We start from the raw sequence: 16,660 nt of genomic DNA, 5'->3' as shown, positions 1-16,660 counted from the left end.
CCCCACCCTTCCTTGCTTTATTTTAGCAGTACAGTTCCACATAGGCAGGTTGCCTCGTTCCCCTCCTATGTTGCCTCGTTCCATTGCGCCGTTCCTTCGCACCATATTTATACTAGTGTCCTCTTCACGGGGTTCCGCACGCATCATCTGGACATACTAGGTTGGCAGAGGTTGAAGCACCAATTTCTCGTTTAATTGGGCAAGCAAGGTTGGACAATCTACCAATTCATGATCAAAACAATAAGGACATGAGATCCTAGTTGGGTTAGTGCACTCGTAAGCATAGTGTCCTTGTTCACCACAATTATAACAAGTTATCTATCTACGACCTTGGCTGGGTCCCCATCCTCTTCCCCAACCTCATCCTTGAACTCCTCCCCATGTTTCATCCTGTACCCTGTAGGCAGGGGTCTGTTCCATCATTAAGTCATAACTTTGACATGTTCACTCATCGTGTCCTACTGATCAACAAAAATTGAAATATAACTGTTGTGAGGTCTGGGTATACTTTTGTAATAGATGGCAGTTATCTGTTGCATGTTTCCCTCCCACCTGGAAAATCATGCACCAGAGCGCATGGATGGCATTTTATCTGGTCTAGACTTCCACTTTTAATGGCATCGGGCCTCCTCCCGCTAGATAGTTCGCGAAGACTAGGCAATGGTCTTTGTCATGTGCATGGCTTTTACATTTAATACATTGTGCCTCTAGCTGTACCCTTGATCAAGGGATTGTTCCTTGCTTCAAGCTTTGTACTTCCAAACTTAAGTTCTGAAGTTGTGCGTGGAGTTGCTGAACTCCCAACCCTGGGTTTGGAATCGGGGTCGCGTATAACCTCATAGCTATCTCTAGTGCCTCGGCCTAGGTTGAGATCTTCTTTTGTGACAGGGCCATCCTTAGATGGGGTTTTAACAATGCCACAATCCACGTGCAATGTTGTCCATTGGTCAGCGTCATATTAGCTTTGCGAATAGTACTCTTTAATATTTGGTCCAGATCCCATGGGGTTTCACTAGGCAACATTGCTATATCCTTGAATCTAATGATTAATTGGTTCTTAGACTTTGGTTGGCCAAACTCCTTATTAAGCACATCCTCTATAGTTGCTAGTCCTTGATTTGGATGGTCGATTGAGAATTTTATGTACGATGTCAGCACACGGTCCTGGAGTGCACTGACCAACGTAGCATTTTTTATGTTTTCGTTCATTATACCTTGCACGTCCCATACAGAGTTTATCGCAAAACAGAATCGGCTTGGATCTTCATTCCCTATACCTTGAAAGGTCGGTAACTTGACTGTAGCTGCCATCCCTATTATAGGAGGTGGTGGAAGACGTGGTGAGGGTTGAGGTGGTGTGGGTAGATGCGACGTGGGTGATGGGGGTGATGGCATAGATGGAGGAGGTATCAGCAGAAGGCATTCTGTAATCAACTGGACTGCACTTCTGGGTGAGAACCTAGTGAGATATTCCTCACTTTCCCATGAGATAGAAATCAGAGGATTGTTCCCTACTCCTCCCGTTCCTCGGTAACCTCTTCCACTCCGTGTTACCCCATACATTAATGTATGAACATAATCTATTTTTTTCACAATAGCACCTTAATCCAAGTGTTTAATGACTTGATGTACTGACCCCACGATCCTTGGAGAAATTGTCTTTTTGCTTCGTTGTAGCTTATAGTGGTATCTATTGTGAATTCAGTGATAAATCCTCCTATGATTCGATCTACCCAGTGATCGACCACACGTGTGTGTTTGTCTTCAATGGCTTCTAGTCTAAACATCAGTTCTGGGGTCCACACTATCGGCTGGTCTAATCCGCACCTTCCCACGCTATCAGCTAACTTTGCAATCCACTCATACAATTATATCAGGAATGTTACGAAGAAGATCTCATGTATGTCCGTGAGGATATAGCGATCCAACCACTATTCTTCTGATATCTGCGAGTTCTTATTTTCCTGAACGGCGAACTCGTGGAGCTTCCGATCCCACCAATCTTCGAGCTCATTCTTTGTAGGATTCCAGTGTTCCCACATTAGACACCCCTTAGGCAGATCCCGGTCTCGGCAATGGAACCATTTGTTGGCTTATATGGGCTTGACCCAGGTTCGAAAGAATTATTTAGCCAAACAAATCCCACGGCTACTGGCCCTTTTGGCAACAGCCCGTGAAGTGCGTTCTGAGGTCTCACCCGAGGTAGCAGGGGAGGGTGCTAGAACCAGGTTTCCGCACCTTGGAGATGTCTTGGATGTGGTTTGGGGCTCACACACTGTTTTGCAGCCTCGCGCTACGCCAGATTCATGCATATCGGAATACCCTTATTGCGCTTATTACAGATGGAATCACTTATTACTGTTTAGCTAAAATGGTCTTTAAGAAAACATTTACTACTTTTGGTTACTTCACGCATCAAGATTAATCCAGTTCACATGAACTCAACCGTAGCAAATGTAGAAATCATAACAGTTCATGTACCATAAAAGAGTAAAGTCACAACCAACACAAAATTTAGAAGAAACTTATCTTTATTATCAATCTTCCACAATACATCCAGATCCATCCTACGCACTCAGCTACAGGGGTTCATGCACACAGCTACAGACTTTCCAGCCCTCTGCCCACACAGCTACAGAGCCTCTACCTCCTACCCTAGTGCCTTGACTCGGACTTACCACTGCTCGTAGACTATTCACCCATTACATCATAGAACCAAAAATAAAAAAACTGAATTGCCTTTCCCTCATAGAGCCTTGCTCTATTTATACTTTCCCTTGGCTTTCAATCCCACCGCGGGCCGACTCTATTACTATTTTTTTACAATATTTTCAAGCAGACTACCCTTTGACTCAACCTCCTACAACTCATGCTCCACACTTTCCGTGGAGTCTTTTACCCTAATATTACCCAAAATTCTGAGCTTTGCACCCCATACTCGTTCCGCGGGGCTTTTGCTACCCAACACCACCTTTACCAACAACACCTTTTTTGTCTTCTATCATATCCCTCACAAAGTGATAATGAACATCAATGTGCTTTGTCTCTGAAAGATAGACAGGGTTCTTTGCCAAGAAAATTGCACTTTGGCTGTCACAGTCTATCCTTATAGCTCCCTGTACTAACCCGATACTTGAACACAACCTTTGCAACCAAATTGCTTCCTCGCTTACATGAGTGGCTGCCATGTATTCTGCCTCTGTAGTTGATAGTGCCACTACAAATTGTTTCTTACTCATCCAACTGACTGCACCTCCAAATAGGTTAAACACATACCCACTTGTAGATCTTCTCTGATCCATATCTCTAGCCCAGTCTGCATCAACAAAGCCACGAATATCCAAAACTCTGTCCAATCCTATTCTTCCTTGGTAGCACAAACCATAATCACTAGTGCCACACAAATACTTGAAAACCCACTTCACTACTGTCCAATGCTCCTTTCCTAGTTTTGACATAAACCTGCTCAATACTCCCATTGCATGTGCAATGTCTGGTCTATTACAGACCACTACATACATTAGGCTACCGACTTCACTTGCATATGGAACACGAGACATATCCTCTTCATCTTCTTGTGTCTTGGGACACTGTTGAACAGATAACTTTACACCTACAAGAATAGGAACCTTCACCAGTTTACTATCCTACATATTGAACCTCTGTAGTATTGTCTCAACATACTTCCTCTGGTTTAACTAGAGCTTCCTCTTTACTTGATCTCTTTTAATTTCCATCCCCAAAATATAATTTGCAGCATCAAGATCTTTCATGTCAAATTTGGAGGACAACTGGGTCTTCAAATCTTGGATAATTTCTTTGTCATTTCCAACCAGCAACATATCATCCACATACAAGACCAGATAAATAACACAGTCACCAATTAATTTAAAATACACACAGTGATCTGCTTTTCTTCTTGTGAAGCCAAGTCCCCGTATAAATGTATCAAATTTCTGATACCACATCCTTGGTGACTGTTTTAACCCATACAGAGACTTCTTTAACTTGCATACCAGTTCTTTCTTACCCTTCACCACAAAGCCTTCAGGTTGCTTCATCTAGATCTCCTCTTCCAGATCCCCATGAAGAAATGCTATCTTCACATCCATCTATTCTACCTCAAAATCAAAAGCAACAACAATAAATAACAGTAATCTAATAGAAGTTACCTTGGCAACAAGAGAAAAAATATCACCAAAATCAATTCCCAGCACCTGGGAATAACCTTTTCCTACCAACCGAGCTTTGTATTTCTCCACCTTTCCTTATGCATTTGTCTTCTTCTTGAACACCCATTTTCTTCCAATGAGTTTCCTTCCAGCCGGTAACTCCACCAGATCCCAAGCCTCATTGTTATAGACATTTTTGGGCACTACGACCCCAATCATATATGTCAATAAACTAAGGGCTTCTGAGTCCCTAAAAGTGTTGTTTCATTCCCGAAAGGAACAAGGTCAACTGATTACATCATCTCCTAGAAGTTCTCCACAGAAAACTACTTAGAACTGGTCAAAACTGGACCATACAGGTTGCTCAGTGCTAAGGGTGCGATGCATCTCACCTACTTAGTGTAAAAAGTGCGATGCATACTGAAAAGCCCTTCTGTAGGGTGCGATGGGCGAGAATGGACAAATGGCAGAGACAGTTTGCGAGGTGGATGATCATGGAATCTTCCAGAAACTTCTCTTGTGACACTTGCCTCTCTGAATTTGCCTAGGGATGAGTAAGAGATCATCAATCTCCAAGTGGAATCAAGAACTATCAGAGAGAAGACACTAATCAAAATCCCAAAAGCTGACTCACCTCCCTGCAATCATCTATATATGGATCCCTCATCCTAGAGATCCAGAGGCTAGAATTTTGTATCTTGTAAGGAAGTGCTGTTGGTTTCCTGGTGGAATATCATAGTGTTGGGTGATCTAAGATTTTCATGAGGTGAAGAAGGGCTTTCATGTTGGGAGGATGACACTGGGTCAGATCAATGGGTTGTAATCCTCTCTTCTAATCTTTACATCAATAAAGCTATTCAAGTTTTCCTCCACATTCTTATATGTTTGATAATATATGCATTTGTGTGGTAAATATATATCTGGTCCTATATTGCTTATGATTGTAGATCTCTGCACTTTGGAGGTATTATGCTGCTTTGACTTTACAGGTACTCTTTGAAGTGGAGTGGTCAAGGGAGGAGCGGCAAAGACTTGTCAGTGAGGAGAAGGAACAATCAAGGAACCGAGCAAAAGATCAAGGTTGGTATTCTTTGATCCTCTCCTATCTACTTCTCATAAAGGAAAACGAAAATAACTTTAATCTGTTTGTTTCTAAGATAGCTACCCATCTTAGTTGGACTAGTAGCTCTGCATAGACACTAGATTTCCCGATAACAAAATGGCGACTCCACTAGGGAGCGAATAGATTGTTTGCTTGTTTATATTTGTTTGCTTTATAAACTTTCAGATGGAGCCTGAAGTCAAGCCAGCTAGCCTTCGAACTGCATTTTCCATGCAAGTGAAAAGTAGATCAATGCTGCTTCAGTCTATCTCCGGGTTTTGTTTATAAACTGAACAATCGATTTGCAAGCCTTCTAATTTCCCTAGTGGTGGCTCTAGTAACCTCATTAGATCATCCCCTGTGATTTCTATTTACTGACTATCATTAGCTCAGGCTAAATCCCTGAACTAAGCTGCAAACTGTGACCAAGAACCAAGTTGAAGTCTCGTCCCTGGACCATCGCACCTTCTCCTCTTGGGAATCTGGATGCATCACACCGCCCGTGTGTAGTAGGTGTGCTGCATCGCCCTTTCCCTGTGTTACAGGTGCGCTGATCAAATAAGACCTCTTCTGCTTACAGATTTTGGTTTTTTGTTCACTCTCTTCAGCTTTATTTAGGATTTTTGCCATCTATGATCAGTATACCTCTGTGGAAACTCTCTTCCTTTGCATGATTCCGCCTCCATAGTACAAAGAATTGTGAATGTTTTTATGTATTGTGTGCCATTTACAGTTCTCTTTTACAAAAAATAGCGTAATCAAACTGTCGTCTTTTGATTTGGAAGTGTCGCAAGTGTCATTTTCAGTCAAAGAAAAGAATCCTATTGTTCTTGATGGTCGATTATATAGTTACTCTTGTATTTGATTTGAATTAGTGGTTTTTCAAGTGTCGAAAGTAGTTTTCAATTCAAAATCACAAAGTGTCGTCATTATCTTCCTTTCATATTTTGAAGAAAAATTGTTAGTATTGTCGCTTTGAAAAGATAATTCATATTTGTAATTAGCATTCTTCTTGTCATTCACACATTAAGAAGGCTAAAAACAAATACATGCATGTGCATTTGCATTTAGACTGCTTGTTGATTTAGGACAGTGCATCTAGTGTGTGCTCTCTGCTCTATGTTGAAAGAATCTCATTTCTCTTTCCTTAGTAGCTAGGATTTTCATTGCAAGAAGAAGATCAAATGGTTGTTTATCATCTTAGATTGCATTTTAGGAATTGTATATCTACATCACGCAGTAAACTTGAAAGGAAAACTTCTTAAGAAAGATCAACTGTAAAATAAATTCAATGAACATAAAAACGCTTTGGAACCTAATGCACAACATCTAGAAGTCTAGGCTAGAGACATATTTATTGCGTCGTAAAGCCTGGTAACTATCGCTTTCATCGTAGTTTGGGTGATTCCTTCTCTTTGAGACAACAAGTTCCAGTATGGACTTGTGCTCCCATGTACCGTTGAGTATATATTGGGAGACCCCAATAGGCTATATCCTTTATCCTTAGGAATCCATGTCTGCCGCCCTATCGATCGCAATGCACTAAACATAGCATTCGGGAAGATTGACTACTGTACCGTAAAAAGTATTCTGCATTTTTGTGATTGGTTTGGTAATCCCTCTGTCTAGATTTCCAGAGTAGTCTCTTTCATTCCTTTTCAGACTCCTTAAAGGAAAAGGTCCATCTGAGCACTTGTCACTTCAGGCTCATTAAAAATCGAAGGCGACTAGAGTCATCTTTTGTTTTTTCTCGACTCTTAAAAATTGAAAAATCAAGTTGTGTCAAAGCATCTAAAATTCATTTAATTTAGAATAACCTTTTCCCCTTTATTTTGAGTTGATCAAGTAATCCGAAATCGTGGAAGAAAGTCAATCGAAACCTCGTCGTTTGAGGAGATTAACGAATCAACCGTCTTTGACTCCAGAAACGAAACCACTCCGGACGAAGCCAACTCATTTGACTAGGTCAAAGTCCCTTGGTTTGATTGGAACTTCTGTTCCAACATCCTCAGGGATTCCGGTTACTCCAAACATTTTCGATATTCCTGCCTCTATAGAAGAAGTTCCGCAGCCACAAGAGGACATTAGAATTGATCCTAGTTTAGCGATAAACACTTTTATTCCTGAACTAGCCTCATCTTCAGCTGATTCGGAAGGTGTTGTCCCCCCAACATCTGTCATTGCAGAATCTATACCTTCTTCGGCACCAGAAATATATTACAGACCTGACGGTCTACCTCTTCCACCTAGATTGATTGCTATAGAAGAGATTGTGGAGGATCCTCCATCAAGTACTCCATTGCAGTTTGGAGCTTGGATCACCCTATATCCTTCTTCAACAGAAGTTGGTCTATCTTCATCGCAAGTTCCTATAGAATCGCAAGTTCCTGTAGAGTCTCTAGGAACTCTTTTGCATAGACTAGTTATGTCTGAACAACCGTCGACATCTAGGACTGTGTCATCTGATACAGCAGCAGTGGAACCTCCTGCTGCTACTCCAACAATGTTCGCCGGAATACCATCTGTCCCAACTAGCTCTCAACCGCTAGATGGAGTCCATCCAGGGACTGTTTCAACAGTATGGTCTGTTCCCGTTTGTTCGTCTGGATTAATATCTAGAATCTCTTATGTTGAGTCTCAACAAATTGATCCTTCACAACAGCATCAATTTGGGTAGTCCGGTCCCCAAAGGCAAATGATCCCTTTGAGCACTGGATTGTCGCCGTATGGGGGGCAGTACACCCTTTCATTGTTTCCTCTGGGAGAATAACCATATGGGAGTTCACAACAGAATTCAGGTTATGCTGGAATTACATCCAACGGTTGGGTGCCAATACTGCCTCAACAACCAAGAGTTGTATACTCAATGCAACAAAGTCTGCCTATGTCAAATATCCCCACTACACCGGCTATTGTGACGGTGTCGCAAGTACAAGCATTGCCTATTGTATGCCAACCTCAAGTTTCTCAGGTCACAATACAATAGCCTCTTGTCTCTACGACGCCACAACAATCATCGATTAGTGGCTACTTAACCGGAATTACCCAGGCTCAAATGGGTACTATCACCCCTCATCTTAGTCAAACAGCCAGTATTGGACAACAACAAATGGTTTCACAACCATGGTTGGTTCAATATCAACAACCGCAATTCCAATAGTATTATCGAGGACCTGAGCAACAAAGCTTTACAGGTAATGGGCAACCGTATATTCAAAACGATCAACATCAATCATATCATAATGGTTATGTCCATCAGCCTTACCAAAGTTATCAGCATCAAATACATTATGTTGGTATTCAAAGACCCAATGCTCAGGTGATTCCATCTTATCTTGGGTACGCTTCGCCGAACCTGAATCAACAGTTGCCTTTCGTGGCAACTCTAGAGTTACCGGATCTAAATCGGCTCACAAACAATCCAATTACTTATGCCCCTTGGTGGCTAGCAATTCCTCATAAACTTCCATCAGATATTCCTAAATTTAATGGAAATTTGGGTGAAGACCCGTTGAATCATGTGATGACCTTTCATCTATGGTGTTCATCTAACACTCTAAATGATGATTCGATTAGGCTTCACATTTTTCAGCGAACGTTAACTGGTCTGGTAGCAAAATGGTATATCGAATTGCCTAGAGCTTCATTTGATAACTTTAGCACCCTAGCCACAACCTTTTAAACCCATTTTCAGCTACCTATAAGGTACGAAATGGGAACAGAGCTTCTTACCAATTTCAAACAAACGATGGCCACTCACATATCTGATCATATTCATGAGCGGCGACGCCGTCATAGAATGGTAAAAACATATGTTCCTAATCAGATGTTATTTGAATGGTTTATTAAGTTATTATTACCTTCTATCACAGAAGATGTGGCAAAGGGAGGAGTCGTCACTGAAGAGCAAGTCATTGCTCATGCACAATATCTAGACGTGATCTATACTCACTCTAGCAGGCTCTATGACAAAATCCCTGATGCTCCTAGACTAGAATTTTTCGTTCCTCCTCCTCTGAAATCAAACAAAGACTCTCATGCTGGTGATGGTTTGATAGGTACGACTAGCACGAAAACCGTAAAGGCTACATCGAAGAAAGCTCATATGGTTTCTAGTCAAAATGAAAATGAAGAACTTCTCGCCTCAGAGGTAAATGCTGTGTCGATCGACAAAGGCAAAGAACCGAAGCAACCAGGAGGCAAGAAGAAGAAAAAAGGGAAGAAGAAGAAACAGGAAGAGTCATCTCCTGAAAAGTCTTCCGCAAACCCTTCTGGGCAAAAGAAACCCCCTTCGGGGTGTCAAGTATGCGATGAGGATCATTGGACGAGAGAGTGTCCACATAAAGTTAAAGTTAAAAAACTCTTTAAAAGTGAAAAAACCTCGGCGGTATTGACTGATCCATTTCCAAACCCAGGAACCAATCTGGTTACTAGTGAAAATGCTTCCCCATCCCAAGTACTTATGCTGTCCATTTTGAAACAGCAAAAGGATGCTTTGATATCGACAAGGAATAAAGATTGCAGGAATCCACAGGTGTCGAACAACAAGGCTAATGATCAACCTACTAGTTCGACAACAACTTCGACCAAAGTTGTTCCACCCATCATTCCTGAGCTAACGATAAAGCTACCAAAGGGAGTAGTAAACAAATCGATGTTTAATCCTCGTGCCAGAGCAGCACAGAATTATAATATAGTAGAGGACTTGGCCCAATCGTCATCCGCTATGTCAACACTTGAGGTACTGCAAAATTGCCCCTCCCAAAAGCAAGCTTTATTATCAGCAATAGGTGGGATTGACCCAGCAGATTCCAATCTTGTGTCCTTTAATCATAAATGATATGAACCTCAGTTACCAGCTCAACTCGCTTTCCTCATCCAAGTGAAGGCCCTCAACAAAACTGCTCATCGAACAATTATTGATGAGGGGGCATCTACATGTATTATGTCAATGAGTTGTTGGAAAACTTTAGGTTCTCTACCCTTGTCACGATCGTCAATGACATTAAAAGCATTTGATGGACAAACATACACCCCATACGAGATTTTAAGTAACTTGCAATTTGAACTGGGGAGAAAAATAATAGAAATTGATGTTGAAGTTATCAATGGAAACCTCGATTACAACATCCTACTGGGAAGGCCCTGGGTATATGAAATAGCTGCAGTTGTGTCAACATACTTTAGAAAGATTGCATTGCCTTTTCAGGGAGGAATTACAATCGTTGATCAACAAACCTTCCTCGCCAATAGTTCACAAGTTACGGGAAGCATTCCAATGATCCATGGAAGATCTCAATCGCTTCAAAATGTTGGAGTAGGCCTCCTAAAAGACCCTTCCTTAATGGGTACTTCCGCCCTACCGCCTCTGAGTAATCTGGCAGACGTGGCCATCGTGGAAACCTACAATATGATATCATCTATACCTAAAAGATTCACTGGATTCCTGAACATTTTGTCAGCATGGATCATCACCATTTTAGAAATATTGTAGCAATCAATTTTCTTGGCCTGGGGAGCAAACCCAAATCAACGCTCATCGAGTGTTTGGATAGATAGGTCTAAGGAATATGGTACCTCTTCAGATCCTTGGTCACATGTACATTCTGCAAACGAAGGAATTGTTCAGTCAATGATGATTGACGTGGCACCATGGGAAGATTACCACCATTGTTCCCATCTTCCGAATTACCACGAAGATTATTCCAACGACGTTAATCATCCTTAAGTTTTTGATTTTCTATCAAATACTATAAATACGGTGGATTTTGAGGATAGTTCTTTTACTATGTCAACCTCATTAAAAAATGAAACAACTCCCTTTCCAAGTCGAGTCTTTCAAAGATCTCGGAGGTAAACCTTCATTCCAACCACCGTGTTGAATGCAATGAAGCTTGGGGGGCATGCATCTCGATTTGCGTTATTATGTTGGGGGCATGCAAACTTATCATGAGTAGTGTTACCACAGGGTTCAAGCTCGTTAAAAAATAAACCCGCCATGAGCAATGTTACCGCAGGGTTCAAGCTCGTTAAAAAATAAACCCGCCATGAGCAGTTTACGCAAAGTTCAAGCTCGTTAAAAATTAAACCAAAGCAATGAGCAAATGTTCCCCTAGAGTTTAAGCTCATTAAAAAATGAACCAACCTCCGGTAAATAACCATTGCGAACGTATTATCATCAGCTTTTGAGCCTTGGTTGTGTTCTTACCATCACCTCCACTCTGTTTTAGCCAATCATACGTCTCCATTTGATTGTTTACCCTTTTGAGGAACATATGCGATGAGTGATTTTATTAGCCATCCTTGTGACACTTCCATGATTCAAAAATTCCAAACCTTACCTGGAATCAGCTGTTACCCGAAAATATCACTTGTTCCTCAAAAAACGAGTCTCCTTTAAGCTCTTTTCATCTGACTCGTAAAATATGAAAAGATTGCCGAGCAATTGGCCTCTCCAACTCGTTAAAGCTATCATGAGTGCTATCCCTCATCTAGATTTTAATCTTTTTGGACCGGAGGGATTATTACACAAAAATATTGAGCGCTTGTCTTGTTCAGCTCATTAAAACTATTGGAAATTCATCCCTTTCGTATTATTTTATACTTTTTCGGACTTAAGGGATTATATGACGAAAAAGGATTATTGGAGTTTCCTTTCTGTCCATTTTCAGACTCTCTAAAATTTAAAAAGGACCAAGTTGTCTTTGTCGTTAAACTTGTTAAAGCCAATAGTGACAAACTTGTCCATAGAGACAAGAACGAGTTTCACTGTCGCTAGGCTCGTTAAAACATAGCAACGGGTTTTCCCGAAGGGTAAATTATAGAACAAGCATATGTTATCCTCCTTAAGCTTGATAAAAATAGAGAGGTACTGGTCAGCAATGACTCGGGAAAATTGGGAAGAAAACTTGAAGAAACTTTATTGGTAGCGAGTCGCTCTTGAACATGACACTTTCACTCCATCACCATGATTGAGTCGGGTTGGGTTATTACGTTCACTGGTCATACTACCATTGTTCCACCGTACCATCCATCTTTGGGGTTAACGCTACCAATCCATTTCAGTGTCGCTTATATGTTCAAGAGAAGTTGATCAGAGAATTCACCAACCCAGCTTGTGTCTCACCCGCTGCAATACCTTCACACTTCATTCTGTCATGACCACCACCTTGAACCCTGTATCATCAGATTGTATTCACCTCCACAAAATCATTTTCTCCGTTCCATGTCATAGATGTGGGATTCAGTAAGGCCCTCCTATGACGGGTCACTTCTTGTCGATGACAGCTCATTATCCAAGAAGTCGACCTAGGAACAACCCTTTCAGTACTTTGAAGCTTGCATGCCTTAATGGCAGGTTTCTCACTTCCGGCGACAGGTTTACATCAATGACCTTCGACCGAGAGATTTTCCGTGGTGTTCGATGCCAAGTCCCATTTTCACACCATGTGAATTGTACTGTAGTACCTTGAGGGTCATCATCATTATCGGTGATTCCTCTCATGCCTATTAACAGCTTCCATCATTCACTGGTAATCAGGTGATGTCTTTCCATGTTCGACTCCAGAACATCTTTCACATGGATCGACTTGTACTTCGAGCGAAGATTGAACGAGTTTGAAGAGCCTAGATCTAGTTTCATCCATCCAGGCTGTGATATATTCAGGAAAATAGAGACATCAAATGTACATCATTGCTGCACAGATGATCATCCGAATCAAAGGATGATGGCTCTATCAGAACCATCAGTCTGCCACATAGACAGTTGTCTGTCCTATCTACATGAAAATGAATTTATAAAGCTGAACATGGGAATGCCCACCTTAGCTAGATCATGAAAATTTTATGAAGATAATGTATTGTATTGTATCTTATTACAGGTCACCTTCCAGTTCTAAGATCCTCGGATCCTCATGGTAAAGCATTTCACCCGACATCAAAAGATTAACGACCTCATGCTTTAGGGGGCAACTTTTATAGACATTTTTGGGCACTGCGACCCCAATCATATATGTCCATAAGCCAAGGGCTTCTGAGTCCCTAAAAGTGTTGTTTCATGCCCTAAAGGAACAAGGTCAGATGATTATATCATCTCCCAGAAGTTCTCCACAGAAAACTGCTCAGAACTGGTTAAAACTGGACCATACAAGTTGCTCAGTGCTAAGGGTGTGATGCATCTCACCTGCTCAGTGTAAAATGTGTGATGCATACTGGAAAGCACATATGAAGGGTACGATAGGTGAGAATGGACAAATGGCAGAGACAGTTCGCAAGGTGGATGATCATGGAATCTTCCAGAAATTTCTCCTGTGACACTTGCCTCTCTAAATTTTCCCAAGGATGAGTAAGAGATCATCAATCTCCAAGTGGAATCAAGAACTATCAGAGAGAAGACGCTAATGAAAATCCTAGAAGCTGACTCACCTCCCTGCAATCATCTATATATGGATCCCTCATCCCAAAGATCCAGAGTCTAGAATTTTGTATCTTGTAAGGAAGTGTTGTTGGTTTCCTGGTGGAATATCATAGTGTTGGGTGATCTAAGCTTTTAATGAGGTGAAGAAGGGCTTTCATGCTAGGAGGATGACGCTGGGTCAGATCAATGGGTTGTATCCTCTCTTCTAATCTCTACATCAATAAAGCTATTCAAATTTTCCTCCACATTCTTCTATGTCTGATAATATATGCATTTGTGTGGTCAATATATATCTGGTCCTATATTGCTTATGATTGTAGATCTCTGCACTTTGGAGGTATTATGTTGCTTTGAATTTATAGGTACTCTTTGAAGCGGAGTGGTCAAGGGAGGAGCAGCAAAGACTTGTCAGTGAGGAGATAGAACAAGCAAGGAACCGAGTGAAATATCGAGGTTGGTATTCTTTGATCCTCTCCTATCTACTTCTCATAAAGGAGAATGAAAGTAACTTTAATCTATTTGCTTCTAAGATAGCTACCCATCTTAGTGGGACTAGCAACTCTGCATAGACACTAGATTTCCCGATAACACTCATTTTTGTGCAAAGATGCCATTTCATCAACCATGGCCTCTTTCCAGAGTTTCCCATCCTTTGAATCTACTGCTTCCTTCACCGTTCTGGGATCATCATCAGTAATAGATAAAGCAAAATTTGAATAGAAAGCAGATGGACTATAACTTTCTAGCTGCCTTCTTTCTCGAACTGATCTTCTCACACCCGGAGTTTGTGGCTCTTCATCTTCTAATTCCTCCTCTGTTGTAGATTCTGATTCTTCCTTTTTTAGCTCAAACTCTATATTCTCAGGTTCCTTTGTTGGACTTCATGTTTAATAATATCTTTCACCTCTCTGAACACCACATCTCGGCTGTACACAACCTTCCTTTTTGCTGAGTTCCAAAGCTTATAACCCTTTAAACCATCCTTATACCCAATAAAGATACACTTTTCAGATTTACTATCCAACTTGGTTCATTTCTCCTTCAGAACATGTACATATGCATCGCATCAAAATGCCCTCGGATGTGAAAGAGAGAGTCTCTTACCAGTCCATACCTCTTGTGGAGTCGTATCCTCCAACGCTAATGAAGGTGATCTATTGACCAGGTAACATGTTGTCTCCACCGCCTCTACCTAGAATTCCTGTCCTCACCTAGCACCACTAAGCATGCTTCTTGCCCTTTCCATCAACGTCTTTTTCATTCTTTCTGCAACTACATTTCGTTGAGGTGTATATGGAGTAGTCTTCTGCCATGCTATACCACACTTCTTATAGAATTATTCAAATTCCTTACTGCAAAACTCTCCACCGTTATTTGTCCTTAGCACCTTTATATTCTTCTCTGTCCGGTTTTCCACTAGAGCCTTAAATTCTTTAAACTTGTCAAAGAATTCATATTTCTTCTTAGGGACATATATCCATGTATTCCTTGAGAAGTCATCTATAAATGATACATAGTACACAGACTTACCCAGTGATGGAACCTTCACTGGTCCAAACACATCACTGTGCACAAGCTCTAATATTTGTTTCGCCCTCTTACCACCAGAGGGGAAACTCACCTGATTATGCTTCCCATATACACAATTTTCACAAAAATCAAAATCCAGAGAGGTATTACTCATACCTTCTACCATACCTTTACCATGAAGTATTCGAAGGCCCTTCTCTCCTATATGTCCAAGCCTTTAATGCCACAGCATGGTCTTCTCTCCAGAGACAACTAGATTTTCTGCTCCACTTTTAGGAAGCATAGAACTGTTGCATCCATCAACAATAATGTTACCTTGTAGCTTGTACAGAGTTCCAGTCCGAACTCTCCACATAAATACCAGTGCTCCCCAAACCATCATGTAGGTATCCTTCTCAAACATTGTTTCTACACCTGCATCATCCAGCTTACTTACAGAAATTAGATTTCTGGCTAATGCAGGAATATGCAGATTACCCTGAAGTGTTCTAACCCTTCCACCTTGCAATTTCAACTTTACTTTTCTACAACCAATGATTCTATCCTTCCTATCATCCCCCAAGAAGACATCACCACCATCATATTTCTCATACTCGCAGAACCACTCTCTATGGGGAGTGAAGTGAAAGGATGCACCTGAGTCAATCAATCATGCCGCATGATCTACATGTGTACCTGAAGAAGCGAAGTGCACATTCCCACCTTCATCTGAGGTGGTTTTTGCCTATGCAGAAGGTGCATCATTAGATCCCTTTCCTTTGTCAGGAGCTTTAGATTTATAGTCCCTTTTGTAATGCCCTTCCCTTTCGCATTTCCAGCACACCACCTTTATAGGTTTTCCTGGAGATTTAGATCTCCCTCTAGATTTAGATCTCCCACTCGATGACTTATTTTTGTTTCTATTCTGGGACCGTCCTTGTATAGACAAGTTATCACCATTCTGGCTCTCCATATTTTTCCATCTCATCTCCCCCGTCAGCAAGGATGAGACTATTTCATCAAACTACAAGGCAGTTGCATTACTACCTATTGCAATAACTAGATTATCCCACGAATCTGGTAGAGAACACAACAAATTGATGCACTTATCTTCATCTGAAATTTTAATATCAACAGATGCTAACTGACTTACCACAGTATTAAATGTGTTTAGATGCTCTGTCACCAAGTCTCCATCTTTCATCATCGGGTTATACAACTTTTTCCGCAGGAACAGTTTATTCACCAAAGACTTAGATTGGTACAAAGTCCCTAACTTGTCCCACAAAACCTTTGCCATAGCTTCCCTTAATACATTTAGCAATACTAAATCTGAGACGCATAATCGTATTGTCCTCTTTGCCTTCCTATCCAACTTCTTTCATTCTTCATCAGACACTCTCGTTGGTTTAGTACCCGGATCTACCACAATCCACTGATCTTTATCCACCATTAGATCCT

Source organism: Pinus tabuliformis, chromosome 3_1 (assembly GCF_031772625.1).
Source record: "Pinus tabuliformis cultivar Carrire ecotype Pingquan chromosome 3_1, CPIR1, whole genome shotgun sequence".
Taxonomy (NCBI): domain Eukaryota; kingdom Viridiplantae; phylum Streptophyta; class Pinopsida; order Pinales; family Pinaceae; genus Pinus; species Pinus tabuliformis.
The sequence above is the reverse complement of the archived record's forward strand: the minus strand, read 5'-3'. Positions refer to the sequence as shown.